This window comes from Larimichthys crocea, chromosome VI, assembly GCF_000972845.2.
Source record: "Larimichthys crocea isolate SSNF chromosome VI, L_crocea_2.0, whole genome shotgun sequence".
Classification (NCBI taxonomy): Eukaryota; Metazoa; Chordata; class Actinopteri; family Sciaenidae; genus Larimichthys; species Larimichthys crocea.
Genome location: NC_040016.1, coordinates 12741719 through 12757258, shown reverse-complemented (window position 1 = coordinate 12757258; position 15540 = coordinate 12741719). Strand labels below are relative to the sequence as shown.

General features: G+C 39.6%; 1 protein-coding gene and 3 non-coding genes across 6 annotated transcripts in view; all 4 read left to right on the top strand.

Moving 5' to 3' along the window:
- kaznb (kazrin, periplakin interacting protein b) overlaps window positions 1–15540 on the top strand; it is a 114482-nt gene that overhangs the window by 21843 nt on the left and 77099 nt on the right. The gene's annotated exons all lie outside the window — the stretch shown is intronic.
- trnat-ugu (transfer RNA threonine (anticodon UGU)) lies at window positions 10920–10992 on the top strand. The gene has a single exon. It is a non-coding gene; the product is annotated as a tRNA-Thr (tRNA).
- Window positions 12293–12365, top strand: trnat-ugu (transfer RNA threonine (anticodon UGU)). Its single transcript has one exon. It is a non-coding gene; the product is annotated as a tRNA-Thr (tRNA).
- trnat-ugu (transfer RNA threonine (anticodon UGU)) lies at window positions 13783–13855 on the top strand. The gene has a single exon. It is a non-coding gene; the product is annotated as a tRNA-Thr (tRNA).

The window sequence follows — 15540 nt, the reverse complement described above, 5'->3', positions numbered from 1 at the left end:
GCAAGCGCCAGGGTGCTGCATGCATATTTTAAAATGATACTAAAAACAGTCTAAAAATAATAAACCAACAACTTTCACAAACAATTCTTCAAACTTTCGTCACCTACAACAAAAGTTATATATATATATTTATGATATGATATTATTAGAAATCACAGTAAATTTGGTTCTTCTTCTTCTTATAACAATGTTTTTCTTTTCAATGTTGTCATATTCCCATTATCATTACCACATAGAAAATTATTATTATTTCTTTCTCATATGACTATATCTGAAATCTTTCCTCTTGTTATACAAACCTAATATGTCTCCAAATACCGACTCATTAAAACAAGAAACCTTTCTTGTTATATCACGAAGAAACCGTATGATCCCTAAACAAGGATCATCCTAATGCTTTTAAAATGAGAAAAAGTCTAAATTGTATATTTTAGGCCTATTTTAGTCAAACTGAAATAATTTTAGGACAATCAAATAAAAAAATTAAATAAATGTTTTTGAATTGTATTTCTGGCAGTGAGTAGAAAGCTTTGAAAGATAATTTAAACTGTGAAAAAAGACTTGAATGAATATAACATGGCAAATCCAAATTATAGCAATAATAATAATTAAAAACAAACTTTTGTTGTCTTGTCAGAATTGTCTAGGCTGTTGAGAAGAAATGTACCAACAACAACTGACTGCAGCTTTTTAATTTTTTTTAACACTCGTATGTTTTATTTTGAAGTGAGGAAAAGCATGCTACTGACATGAATCCACAGTATGTTGATCACATGTGTATGTGTGTGTGTGTGTATATACACATATATATATCCACAGTATGTATACTGTATATCAAAGTAATAAGAACTTTCCTCTTTCTCTGCTGCTTCAGGCGAGACGATAATTTATCCTTATTATGTTGCTACCATTTGTCCTTTTATTTATATTCCTTCTACATTTTGATGAATGTCTGATGAATCTTGACACAGTGATGCATTTGGGTCATCCATTAGCACCGTCATGATGGATACAGAGTCCCCTCGCCATTCTCCTGGAGATATTTTCTCCGACACGGTGTCATTGATTAAAGGGAAGGTAATTCAGCAAAAGGCCATTGCTTTCACCTCAGCTCAGTGGTATGCAAGCCGGAGTGAAAGATTGTTAGCCTGCAGTCAGTTTTTTTTCTGTTAGTCAGGAATATAGCATTGGGAGGTGATGGATGAGTGGGAACCTCAGCCGCGGATGGAGTGCCGATTATCTCCCCAAGAAGTTGTACTTGTAAAAAAAAAAAAAAAAAAAAGTTTTGCCGGTAGTTCAATGTTAAGTGAAGCGCTCAGACACCAGACAGCATGACAGATTTCTCTGCCTGTTGGCCTTGTTTGTGTCAGACGGTACACCCACAACCTTTACATGGAGTTTTTTCCTCAAAGGAGTGTCAGACAGAGGCCCCTGTCAGCTAGGTGCTGGGTGCTCTTAACTGTCAGAGGACAAAACAGATCAGCAGGGGATACTGACGTATGACTGACAGCTGCTATGGTGATATGTTTGTTTACTCCGAGTCTCCCAAAAGTGAGATTTTCTGTCCCAAACTCGGAGTCTCTGGTTCTGATTGTCTGTTCCAGTTTGGATTCGGTCTTTAATGCTGGCGCAAACAGTGTTGGCCTCTTCAGGCAGAGATAACTGTTTAGTGTTGGGGTAGGTTAGGAATCGCAGAACACACAAATCAATGATAAAACAGACTTCAACACATCACTTCGCTTAGCTACTAAGCTACAAGTGTTTTATCACAGCTTTCCTGTCCTCACTTTAAGTAGGTGGCAGGCTTCTCATTTTTAATTAACACTACTTCCTTAACAGCTAAATTGGCTGTTGGACAACTGGTCAGTGTTAAAAATGCAAAATGAAAACAACACAAAGCAGCTACAGTCACTCAACGTAGTCCCACTGCTTGCTTTTAACACAATGGTCTAATCTCATGTCTAAACACATTAAAAAGGAAAAAAAAACCCAACAACCTTGTGTAAATGCTGCAAAATTACTGATATGTTAGCAATTAAGCAATTATGGACGTGGTTAATGTTTTAACAAAATATGTGCTAGCACAGCCGTCCCCAGCACAAGGTAGTATTACAACTATCCTCGGTCGGGGCCTAATCTCCATCACGTGTCATCAGTTGTGACATAGAAGCTCCCCTGACCTTAATAAATGAATTCTAACTGAAACCATGATCTTTTCCTAAAAAAAAAAACAAAATAGTTTTTGTGTCTGAACCAATAAACATGATGTTATCACATCATAAAGTTGGCACGTTTTTTCCGTAGTGAATTGTAACAGTTATCAATGACAAATCTTGTTCTGTCGACATTAAGTAGGATCAGAAAACGCTGTGTTGTAATAACCAGATTTTATACTCGATTCAGATTTGATACTCCAAGCCTAGTCTCTGTACTTATCTACTTATCTACTTATCACCTTATCTGAGCAGCATTGAGCTTTCAGGCTCCTTATCATCACTCAGGCGACAAGAGATGAACCAAATAATTGTGGCCAGATTATGTATCAGATTTCTTTGTTCTCTGAGTCTCAGAGGTCAAAGTCAAGTGTGATCTCATCCCACATAGAGGAGCTGAGCATGGGCTCATGCAGAGAGTTTTGCATTCATGGAGAGTAGCGTTTCCACTGTCAGATGGAATATGAAATTAGTTCAGCCTTCCTTCTCCTCTCCTCTTTGAACGTCTGGTCTCGCGTTTCAAAGTGTCTGCTATTCTCTGTGCAGTTCAGGCAACGTACCAAACGCTCTGATGTCCAGTGTTCTGCGCTGCGACTCTTACTACTCATCTGAAAGAATAATGAACTCTCTAAGGCTCGTTGTCGGTCAAGGGCCTTGATGTTTTGTATATAATGTATGTCTTTTGAACAAATTCATGACACCAAATGTTTTAGTTTGTACATGTCAGGGTAAAAACATAATCTGATGAATTCAGCATTAAAATTTCAAGTCCATGGCCACTAAAAGGCAGAAAATTAATTTAGAGGGGATTTGAATAGTTTCTCTTTGAATGCTGTCCCAGAATTGATTGCCTCATTTGTCACTTGCACAGATGAATTATTTATGTCCCTGTTGCTGTGCTGGGGTGACTAATCAAATGCATTTCAGTGGGTGTGGAAGCTGTGAATTGATGTAGTGGAACGTTGCACTGCATTAGCTACTTTGGTCGAGGAGTCATCGGGGCTACAATAGCGGCCTGATGATAGCATGACAGAAGACACGTCGCTCAACGCGATTTTTTAAAAATGCACAGAAATAACCGCCTATTTATTAAAAGTCAGGCTCCTGGGAGAGTGGAGCAGCTCAGATCAAAACACCCAGCTGTGCAGGTCAGTCAGCACAGACGGAACAGCGCAGCAGAAACTTGGTCTGTACAAACAGAAGTACTTTACATGTCAGAGATTCAATTACCTTAGTAGAGAATAACTGAGTGGTCCATTGTGGGCCAGATGTTACCTTTGATCAGAGTTAAGTAAATAAGCTATTATAATATTATTTAGAAAATATTGGAATGGCACAATCTTGAGAGCCTGTTCTCCTCTTTTTGCTCTTTTTTTAAATTACCTTTTTACCTTTTAAATCAGAGGTCTCAAACTCCACAAACAAGACACACTATGTCTGTAAAAAGTTACTCTGCCTCCCACCTGATTTGAAAATCCCTGTTCTTCAACTTTTTGGCCATTTTCTGTGGGGCTTTAATGTCTTGAGCTGTTGCAGTGCATTGTGGGATTTGTAGTAGAGTGGCGGGAGTGCAATTTACCGGAATCTTACAGGCCTTGAGTTTCAATCAAATAAAAACCCAAAACCTTCTTACCCTCGCTAGCAGTGTGACTCAAAGGATGGTAATGACAGTCTGTCAGTTGGTCGACCACTTTGGTCTTGACTGAAATATCTCTATTATTGGATGAATCACCATTACATTTCAGACATTCATGGTCCCCAGATGATGGCCCTTCTGTTTCTGTTTTCACTATGAGACATTTTTAGTTTTTGGTTGGTCTACAGCGAAGCGGGGCCAACCCTAGTCACGTCTGAGCTAAGTCTGTCCCTCACTTAAATGGGTTTGACAACTTACCTTTCATAAAACAGGGATATCTATGGAGTACAAAGATGCAAATATACTCAAAAGATTAAAAAATGTACAGCTATTACCAGTAAACCACTAAATGCTTCACTGTATTTGTGTGTTTCTCTGCCAAGCTCTGATTGCTCAGCTTTTTTTGGTTTTCAAGGCTCTGGTAAAGGTTTGCAAATATAAAACCACCATGCTTTCAAAATTCAGAATATGAACAGTAATAACTGACCTTGCTTGCAGTTCCTGGTGTCCTGTGAGTTTTAAAGACGTCTCTGATAATGCTCTTCTGTGGGGGAACTTTTTTTGGCCATGGTGGATTTTTGTCATTGGAGTACTGTGAATTGCCACTGCAACACATCAGCATGTTCACACTGTACTTCTGAGCTGATGTTAGCGTTTAGTTAAGACCACCTTTTTATCATCTTTTACTCAGAACTTTCATTTCCACAGTTTAAGTGAAAACCAACATTGTTTATTTATATTAACATTTATAATTTATGCAGCACACTTTGCAGTCATTGCAATGTGAATTTCGACTGACAGTTTATCTTTTTCTTTTAAGTTGCAGCCTCGCAGACTTTGAAAAGGCATAATCTTTAGAGTCACAAGCTTCAGAAGAAAGCTTAGCAACCTATAAGGAGAAATAAAACTGAAAAGTTTAATATGAGCCAGAAATCATAGCTGATTGTGGCAGAGCAGTACGTTGCCAGTTTAGTGATTTCAATTACAATGTTGGCAGATCTCCCTTAATTCATTATTGAGAACTGAAGAATTAAAGGAGCAATATGAGCCTGAGCCCAAAGTAAAATAGATTGGGAGGCTAGATTAATGAGGTTGTGAAGTTTAGGCTGTCCTGCAGTTGTTAGTGAGAAAATGGATCAGTTCAGATCTAGTATATAATTAGCTAATAATCTACTTGACACAGAAGGTTAAAGAGAAACCAGAGAACGAGATACAGTCAGGGAGAAAAATAGGACAAAGGTGGTCCGAGGATTGAAGCAAAAATGTAATCCTATCCTGAAATTGATCCTCGATTATTGCTATTTATGTTCATCAATTTTGAGTCTTAATACCTGCAGGAAAGGTAGGTTATCTTATATGAGATCCTCTTAATGTGCAGCTGTCTTTGTTCTGTAAGTATCTTTGGGTGTTTGAACATGAAGGAACCGTTATTACCGGCTGTGTTGGAAGAAACCACAGCTTTCATCTCATGCCTCATTTTAATACCTTTTTTTTCCCTTCTTACCCTATTGTATGGAAATCAGTCCACCCATAATCCTTTGCATCTATTCCAATGTTACATCCTTTGTGTAACAGTGTGAGCTGAAGTGGGCTGTACTTCAAAGAGCTTGGGTTGCTCTTTTTTAACAACTGCACTTTTGTGTCTCACCAGTTTTCAAATTTCCACCCTCTCAGAACAAAAAAGATTAATGAGTACACGTAAAAATGACCGTTTTAAAGCTGACTGCGGAGAAGATTTTAAAACAGGCCTGACTGCAGAGATAAAATGGCAGTATAGATTCATATTTTTTGATATGGCATGACAGATGAGATTGTTTTTTGAAATGTCATGAGGCAGACGCATTCATTTCAGTGTTCGTCACATTAATAAAACACGGGGTAATCTCGCATCAGACAGTCAAACAAATGCTATTTTTGTAAATAAAGGAGGTATGTTTCACTGTGGATATTTTTAAGACGGCAATATGGCCTCCGTCAGATGAAATGATGCATGCCAGATTGTGAGACTTCATCATCCTTCAGCCTCTCCAGGAACCATCTGTTGATGCGGTTCAGGATGTTTAAGTCTGGCGTGTTTGAGGGGTGCGCGTGTTTCTATGGAAACCCCTGAGCCCTGTCACAAAGCTGATCTGGATCACTACACGCATCTTTCTGCAGATCAAAGGTGTTCACCTCAATTTCAGTGGGAGTTTGGGTGATATGAAAGAGCCCCTCTCCACGTCAATCTCCTCTTGAGTGACAGACAGTGTTTGTGCTCTGCAGCCCTTCTGTTGTGGGGATGTTTATGTCTGGCTGATGTGGATAAGTGTATAGGATTGGCTTGCTTACGCAGGAGTCGACGCAGAGGCATCTTCGTGTCCTCTTGTGACTTTGTCTGCCAACCACAGAAAGCTTAAAGTTCCTGGAGCGATTTTCACAGCAGATATGTGAGCCCGTCGTCCGTCTATTTTGTTTTGACTCGTTCACAGGAAAGAAACCACAAACTGATCTATTAGTCCATTTTTTTAGCATTCAGCCGTAGGTGAGTTTCCTTGTGGTGCGGCTGCTCCACAGGGCTGAAACCTGAATAATTCATGAGACAACATCAGCTACTGTGTACACGGCAGACATGAATGGGGACATTAATGTGACGTGAAGCGACATTAGTATGCCTTTTGTTTCCCTTATCACAACTTTTCCCACATGTCAGGTCAGCCACCAAAACACAGTTACTCACCGTTATAGTTATTCGTCCGCCTCGTCTCTACTTGAAAACCTTCTTGCACAACCCCTCGTCAAAGGGAGAATTTCTGCAGAGGCGAGAAGAGTGTAGAATCAAAGATGGGATACTTGTTATCAAAGCCATTGAGTTCCCTGTTGACCTTAGATGAGATTTAAATGCTCCCTGCCTCCACAGCTTGTGGGGTGGTGCAGGAAATATAAATGACTCTCCCTTCTATCTGATTCCCTGCCAGAAGCAATCGCTCTGAGGAGTCAGGCCAGGCAGGCATCTGGCTCAGAGCAGCTTCACACAGCACAGACACAGAACAACACAAACATCTCCAGATTTTTCTATTTGACCACTGAAACTTCAGCTGACCATTGATAACTTGCCTATTTCTGTTCTGCTTTGAAATACTTATACTTACTATACATACAAATGTTAGTTTCTCCTAATATAGTATATTTTTGTACAGGTAGTTTGTAGTTGCTTCACTGTTTTTAGTTTCACATTCTTTGTCCCAAAATATCTTAATTAATATTGAAATGTAGTGTGTAAATATATTATTATACTCTTTTGTAAGTCGTAATTTTATATTAAATGGCTTATTAAAGATTTCATCTCTCAAGATAATGATCGAACTAAATATTTTTATCTGTAGTCTGCATTCCTCTTTTGATATACACCGTGCACCACCTCCAACAAATATTAGGCTTTCTATTTTGATAGAAATAGATTTAAAATCAATTAATGTATTTTACTTATTTTAGAGATTCCTCCAAGTACCACTGCAGGGAGGTTGTGTACCATGAGTGGTACCACAGTTTGAGAACCATTGTACTACACAACAGACTTTAATTATGTTTTTTTTTTAAACATAGTGTTTAAATAGTTTTATTTTGCTCATATTTTAGTTTGTGCATCAACAAATCTAATGATAAAAGAAGCAGTGAGAGATTTGGGTAAAATGACTCTTAAAGAGCAAGGCAGTGATATACAATTATAACTAATAATAAAAATAAGAGACTCTTGTGGACATGTTTGACTTTATTGGCCACGTAAGAAGAAAAAACAATGGTTGCCCTCATCTGACACCAGCGCAGATTTAATGTGAAGACTGAATGAAACGCGTTAGTGTTTCTTTTTCTTCACTGTTCATTAAATCTTTACTTTCTCTCTCTCTGTAAGGTTTACAACACAAATACAGTGATTTGACACATCATACCCAGAAACAATACATGAAATCACGTCACATGGATCATGAAGCTTGCTCCCTCTGATATTAAACCACACAGTGTTCATGGCCTCCGCCACACAATCTTCTAATCTGTTCATGTAATCTGGAGTAATGCAGTTAAACAAAGAAGCTATCGGGTTGTAATCCCAACATGTAAACCAGGCTCAGGAGGTGTAGGGTGTTATACTGTAGGCCATCAGATGTCAGTACTGGTCCTCAGGATTAGCCCCTGCATTATTAAACAGTGACTCAGCGTTATGCTGCTCAATGAAGAGTGTGCCACCAGGTGATCAGAACACAAACAAGTCTCTCTAACTCAGATTAGGTCAAACTGCTACAATCCATCAGACATGACCAAGTTTTATTGTGGTTTGTTAGAATTATTCGATGTATTTGATGGATTTTGGTCAGAGTTTTGTTTCAGTAAGCAGGGAAATGATTTCACAAAAGCTTTAGGCATATCTCTGTGTCATATAGCAGTTTGATATATTTCCTGTTGAATTTCTTGTCCCATTGGCGGTGGAGTGAAACAAAGTGAAAGGAAGATAATTTATGTAGTGGAAAGAGTTTGCTATCGTGCTGACCTTTAATTCACTAATATTCAACAACTTTTTATTAGTTGCTTCCCTAGCCATTGTTAACAGCTTCTGCTTCTGAAGGAGGGCATGCCAGAAAAAGTTTGAGAAACACTGCATTAATGGAATATCAGAAGCTGAAGGCCAAGATTGTTCAAAAGTGTTTTGGAGTGTATATGTGGGGTGTATATAATAAATAAAGTTACTTCAGGTACACCATGAAGTCAGTGCGACAACAGTCAGCCAGCAAAGCACCAACATAATCATATATTCCCTCTGCTTAGAGACCCAACAGTAACACCTTAAAGTACAACACACAATTTAATGGTTAAATCTGTGGGGATTCTCCTTATTTAGGTCATTTAAATGTGCTTACTTTGAGCTCTGGATGTGTGATACTGTATATATCATGCCCCACTTGGCCCTAATCTTCATGGTTCTCACTACATTTACCATATTCATATCACATATTAACCCTCCACAGCTTCATCTCATTACTTTGTGAGAACAAGAGGGAACTGAATAGTAAAATGTAGAGATTTACTGCGTAAATGCAGGAAATTGGATCAGAAATGTCAAACACAAACGCTTATAATGAAAACCCAATTTCAGTATGTTTCTATAAGCCTAGTATGAAGCATTTTGTTTCTTTGTGCCGTGTACGTCTTCCTGTGTAATGAATAATTTGTTCTTAATGTGCTACTCTGTTCTTTCCCGGCCTTGTTTGTATTCATGATTACGATTGCTCTCATCGACTCCTACGAATCCCCTTGCACTCTCCTGCGGTTCTTCATGTATGAATTTGTTAGTGTTTGGTGCCGGCTGGTTGCAACGCTTTGCTCTGCCTGGATGCACCACTTATTGCAGTTTTCAGGCTGCTTCACTATGAACGTGTTTCCAGGGATCTCGGCTGAAAGCCTATCAGCATGCAGAATTATGCATCCTCTAATACCACCGTTGCCAGATTACTGAATCTTTTTTTTTTTTTTTTTACAATTCCCTGGAGAGCAATTCTGCTCTGTCATGAATCTTTTTGATTTTTTTGGTGAGCAGATGGTATTTTAATGAACTCCACAGAAGATATTTTAATGTGATGCTTGTCCTCTTGCAACCCCTGACATAAACTGCTAGGCAGGTGCTTTTTAAAAGAGCTGTAAGTGTTATTCTTCAGAGGAAAGGTGAGGCTTAATATTTCTGTTATGCTTGTAAATCACCCGTAATTTTTATCGTTTAAAGATGAATGACAATGTCACAGAAATGTCTCCTTGTCTGTGTGGCAGAAACAATGACTGCATGCAAATGTATTTATATTGAGTTCCCAGAATGCTCTTTGATGCTCTGTGTGAGTCATTTTGGACATTTACATTTTTATTACAATATTTCACATTTGCTCACCAGCCTAGCAGGTTTCCAGTTTGGCTCAGTTCTGCCTGTTCACCAGGCAAGGTCGAATGTTAAAGCCATGTTTGATTTGCAGCATGACTGTTTTTAAAATGTTCCTCTAGCAGAGCAATCTGAGAGCTGCTGCTCTAAATGGTTAAAACTCCTACAACTAGCTGCTATGTTTAGTTTTCTATGTTTTTAATAGCTTAGTTTATTTTAGTTTTGGATCACACAGTGTCAAACGTTCAGATCCTGGAATTGCAAAGAATGTTATAATTTCCGACAGCCCATGGTGTCTTTAAATGTTTTATTTTGTCTGAACAGTCCAAAAGTTAAAAGTTATTTTATCAATTATCATAAGTGCTTGAGATAACTGGCTCCATAGCTAGAGGTTGCGACTCCCTCTAGGGGTCACCAAAGCTTTAAATGACACCTCCTCCTGGCCACATAACTCTTCTTTCTTAGTGCAAGTGATGATCCTGTAAACTTCAGTATACAGTACCAGTAACCAGTCATACAGTGTAACATGATTTTGAGATTGTAGGATTAGTTCAGCATAGTAGAACATATATAAACACTGATCCTGTAATGGGTGTGAGGTTGGACCCAAGAACAGCACAGACTGAGACCAGTGTTGGAACAGTTCAACAGTTTATTGGCCAAACAGGGTTGCAAAAATCCACAGCAGGTACTCTCCAGCAGAGCCAGCCAAAATAGTCCAACTCTCCAGCATAAACCTCCGGGGAGGGAATCCAAGCAACTAGGAGACAGACAAGAGGAGTCATGGACGGAAGGCTGGTCAGTTCACCTGGGCAGGGTGAATTGACGATGAGGACTGGTCAGGGACAGGCAGGGTCGAAACCAGGGAAGCAATCCGAAGATGAATGCGCGAGAGCTTAGCATGCTGCTAAAGACAATCTGGCAGAGACAGAGTGGAAGGAGTGGATTTCAATCAGGCGAGGGAACACAGGTGAAGGTGGCTGCACCGATGAGGTGGGTGTGGCATCCAGGTGAGTGGAAAAGCACTGGTAGGAGGAATGAAAAAAACAGTAGCAGATCATGACAGATCCTTAGTGATTATGAAATGGGGATGATAGATTACTAAACTAAGACTGGTCTGACATCGCTTTACCTATCTACCTATTTACCTATGTGTGTGTAGTGAGCTTTATGTGGCTCTATAGCTCAGTGGTTAGAGCACTGGTCTTGTAAACCAGGGGTCGTGAGTTCAATCCTCACTAGGGCCTGTACTTTAAGTTTGCCAAAAGGTTTATTTGCTAATCTATCAATGGGAAGATGACATACTAACTGTGTAACACGGGACTCACACCGAACGCGGAACGGCAGCAGAACGGTACTTTGCCCGGCGTCAACTCACACCGGACGCGGATCAGCCGCGGAACGGCAGCGGAGCGAGCCGGCCGTATTCACACAAGATCACGCGAGAATCCTGGACATACCAGAGACCCCGCGATAAACAGTGTATAAAGAAAACAACAACAACAAACAGCTGACTTTGCTTCTTCGACATGGAGGAGATTATAAAAAGCATCTGTTGTGTCATAAAGGATTGTGTGTTGTTCCACGTCAACAATTAGTCTCTCATTGAGACCCTTTGATCGATCTTTGATCACCTGGTGCCACCGGTCATGACGTAACGTTGATGTGAAGTTGTAAAAAGCTACATGAACTGTGTATTGTGTTTTATTGTGAAGGGGGGCGGAAGTTTATTATGTTGATTCTCTGTCGGATTTCCTGTCTGGTGCAGTGCTCTGTTGAAATTTACGAGGTTTAGCCGCGGCTCGCGGAAAAAAATAGAAATCCTGCGGAAAGCTCGCGCTGTGGCGCGGAGAGCCGCTTCTGATCCGCGTCTGATCCGCGCCCGGTATGAGCGCTCTTATTGACTAGACTGGATTCTATTTGCTACGGTGACCGCGGCGGTGCCGTTCCACTTCCGTTCCGCGTCCGGTGTGAGTTGGCCTACTAAGCCTCATCACTGTTGCACTTTGTACACCCACCATCTACGCCGACTATTTCCCTACAGACTGTGTGACACAAAAACAAAACAAACACACACACTTTGGCTTGGAAGTCATTCAATCATTCTCAGACGGCATAATTCAGGCAGCAGTAACGTTCAAAATCTCAAAATATATTTGGCGTCATAGACGTCAGACTTAATAACAACTCAGCAGCTCTATGGCTAGTTTTGCAAATATGCAATCGGTAACACTGTATGCATGTTCCATCACATTGTTTTGATAGGTGACTTTAGAATAAGAGTTACAATTCAGAAGGGTGGAGAACATAACTCACTTTCTTAGCGCAAGTGATGATCCTGTAAACTTCAGTGTACATTAACAGTAAACGGTCACATAGTGTAACATGATTTTGAGATTGTAGGATTAGGTCAGCATAGTAAAACATATACAAACACTGATCCTTAGTGATTATGAAATGGGGATAATAGATCACTGAACCAAGATTGGTTTGACATCTATTTACCTATCTACCTATTTACCTATGTGTGTGTAATGAGCTTTATGTGGCTCTATAGCTCAGTGGTTAGAGCACTGGTCTTGTAAACCAGGGGTCGTGAGTTCAATTCTCACTAGGGCCTGTACTTTAGGTTTACCAAAAGGTTTATTTGCTAACCTATCAATGGGAAGATGACATACTAACTGTGTAACACCCTCTAACAACACTACGTGTCCTTCAAGAGGTTTGGACGTTACTGTTCCTCTCAATATGTGATGTGACAGTGGTGTTATGATATTGAGACCTTTTACCAAAGTAGCGACACTCTATTACATTAAAAGTCATACATTCAGACTTTTAGTTTAGTAAAAGTACAAAAAGATTAGTAGCAAAATAAAAGGTCTACTTAACGGGATAGTTCTTTTTTCTTAAGTGGGACTGCATGACATACGTACAGTACGTAGTCAGTGTGTTACCTACAGAAGACACAGATATAGAAAAGTACTGCTGTGGACTGGCTCAGCAGATGAGCCACATAAAAAAGACTCACTTTAATTCTCACTGCCTTACTTTGCTGTCAGACAGCCATTTCCCCTGGAGCTACAACTGTAGAACTGATGTATTCTTATGACAAAGCTCAACTGTGCCACACACGGCATATTACGCCGCAGATCTGACTGCTAGGTAAAGCCTACATCCGTGTTGGGACTTCTGTCTGCTTCTCTAAACAGGGAGAGTGCTGACCGCTGTTTACTGTAGATAACACGCTCGAGCATGCATAAGTGCTTCATACAAGCCCAATTTAAAAAAACTCAAATTATGCCTTTAAGATATAACAGTGGTGGAGAGTTTGTTACTACAAATATCAGGAGAACTCGTCTCTGAATATATTGGCTCAAAGTTCATCCAAATAACTTGTTTGACACACACTTTCTGCTGTTATTTTGCAAACTATTTGGGTCACTTCTAGAGTTTGTTTCATGACCAAATACCTGCAAAACATTTGGCCTTCCCATCAGCCACAGCTGCACCGTGTCTTGAGTGCTAATTAGCAAATTCTAAAAATGCTAACATGCCAAATGATGATGATGATCATCATATTAAACATTGTACCTTCTAAACATCCGCAAGTTAGCATTGTCACTGTGAGCATGACCGTAGTCTTGTTCGACATCAACATCCACAGGTAATGTAAGCACAGTTAATGTTTTTGTGGTTATGTTTATGCAATCAAAGCACTTTGTTAAGTAGTAAGTAAGTAGTAGCTTAAATGTAAACACATATGGGACTACTAACCCTAAGCCTCATCTCTGTTGCACTTTGTACACCCACCGCTTACAACGACTATTTCCCTACAGACTACGGAAGCGCATTGCTGCCCCCCCCCCCAAAAAAAAAATTTGGCTCAGTATCACGTAATTACGTTAAAAATTTTCACGTTATTTCGTGATATGAAATTATCATGTTATTTCATGATGTGGTATTACTAAATTAAGACTGGTTTGACATCGCTTTACCTATCTACCTATTTACCTATGTTTGTGTAGTGAGCTTTATGTGGCTCTATAGCTCAGTGGTTAGAGCACTGGTCTTGTAAACCAGGGGTCGTGAGTTCAATTCTCACTAGGGCCTGTACTTTAAGTTTACCAAAAGGTTTATTTGCTAATCTATCAATGGGAAGATGACATACTAACTGTAGAACACTCTCTAACAACACTACGTGTCCTTCAAGAGGTTTGGACATTACTGTTCCTCTCCATATGTGATGTGACAGTGGTGTTATGATATTGAGATCTTTTACCAAAGTAGCGACACTCTATTACATTAAAATTAAAAGTCATACATTCAGACTTTTAGTTTAGTAAAAGTACAAAAATATTAGTAGCAAAATAAAAGGTCTACTTAACGGGATAGTTCTGTTTTCTTAAGTGGGACTGAATGACATACGTACAGTACGTAGTCAGTGTGTTAACAGAAGACAGCGATTAGTGAGAAGCAGACAGAAGTCCCCACATTGAAATATAGTAAAGTACTGCTGTGGACTGGCTCAGCAGACGAGCCACATAAAAAAGACTCACTTTAATTCTCACTGCCTTACTTTGCTGTCAGACAGCCATTTCCCCTGGAGCTACAACTGTAGAACTGATGTATTCTTATGACAAAGCTCAACTGTGCCACACACGGCATATTACGCCGCAGATCTGACTGCTAGGTAAAGCCTACATCCGTGTTGGGACTTCTGTCTGCTTCTCTAAACAGGGAGCGTGCTGACCGCTGTTTACTGTAGATAACACGCTCGAGCATGCATAAGTGCTTCATACAAGCCCAATTTAAAAAAAATCAAATGATCCCTTCAAGATATAACAGTGGTCGAGACCTGAACAATAGCATCAGGGAGAAGAAAACACTGAATTTTATGACTATTTATGACTGCTAAAAATTTTTAAATACATAAAACAGACAGAGAGTTTGTTACTAAAAATATCAGGAAAACTCGTCTAACCTTAACCAAACCACAGTCTCTCAGTAACCTAACCTCACTCCAAGTGTTTTTAGCATCTTAAATGCAAACACATATGGGACTACTAACACTAAGCCTCATCGCTGTTGCACTTTGTACACCCACCATCTACGCCGACTATTTCCCTACAGACTGTGTGACACAAAAACAAAACAAACACACACACTTTGGCTTGGAAGTCATTCAATCATTCACAGGCGGCATAATTCAGGCAGCAGTAACGTTCAAAATCTCAAAAAATATTTGGCAAAAATGTCCTAGTATAGTCAGGGAAGCATTTGAGAAGGTAAGAAATGTCACAGTGAAGCAGAAAATAGACGTCAGACTTAATAACAACTCAGCAGCTCTATGGCTAGTTTTGCAAATATGCAATAGTTAACACTGTATGCATGTTCCATCACATTGTTTTGATAGGTCACTTTAGAATAAGAGTTACAATTCAGAAGGGTGGAGAACATAACTCACTTTCTTAGCGCAAGTGATGATCCTGTAAACTTCAGTGTACATTAACAGTAAACGGTCACATAGTGTAACATGATTTTGAGATTGTAGGATTAGGTCAGCATAGTAAAACATATACGAACACTGATCCTTAGTGATTATGAAATGGAGATAATAGATCACTGAACCAAGATTTGGCTGGCCTACCTGCTTGCGCGATCAAACCTTTGCAAATGGTCCAGAATGCCGCAGCGCGACTGGTTTTCAATCAACCTAAAAGGTCACATGTCACCCCACTCTTCAGCGACCTGCACTGGCTGCCTGTAGCTGCCAGAATTAAACACAAAGCTCTGAC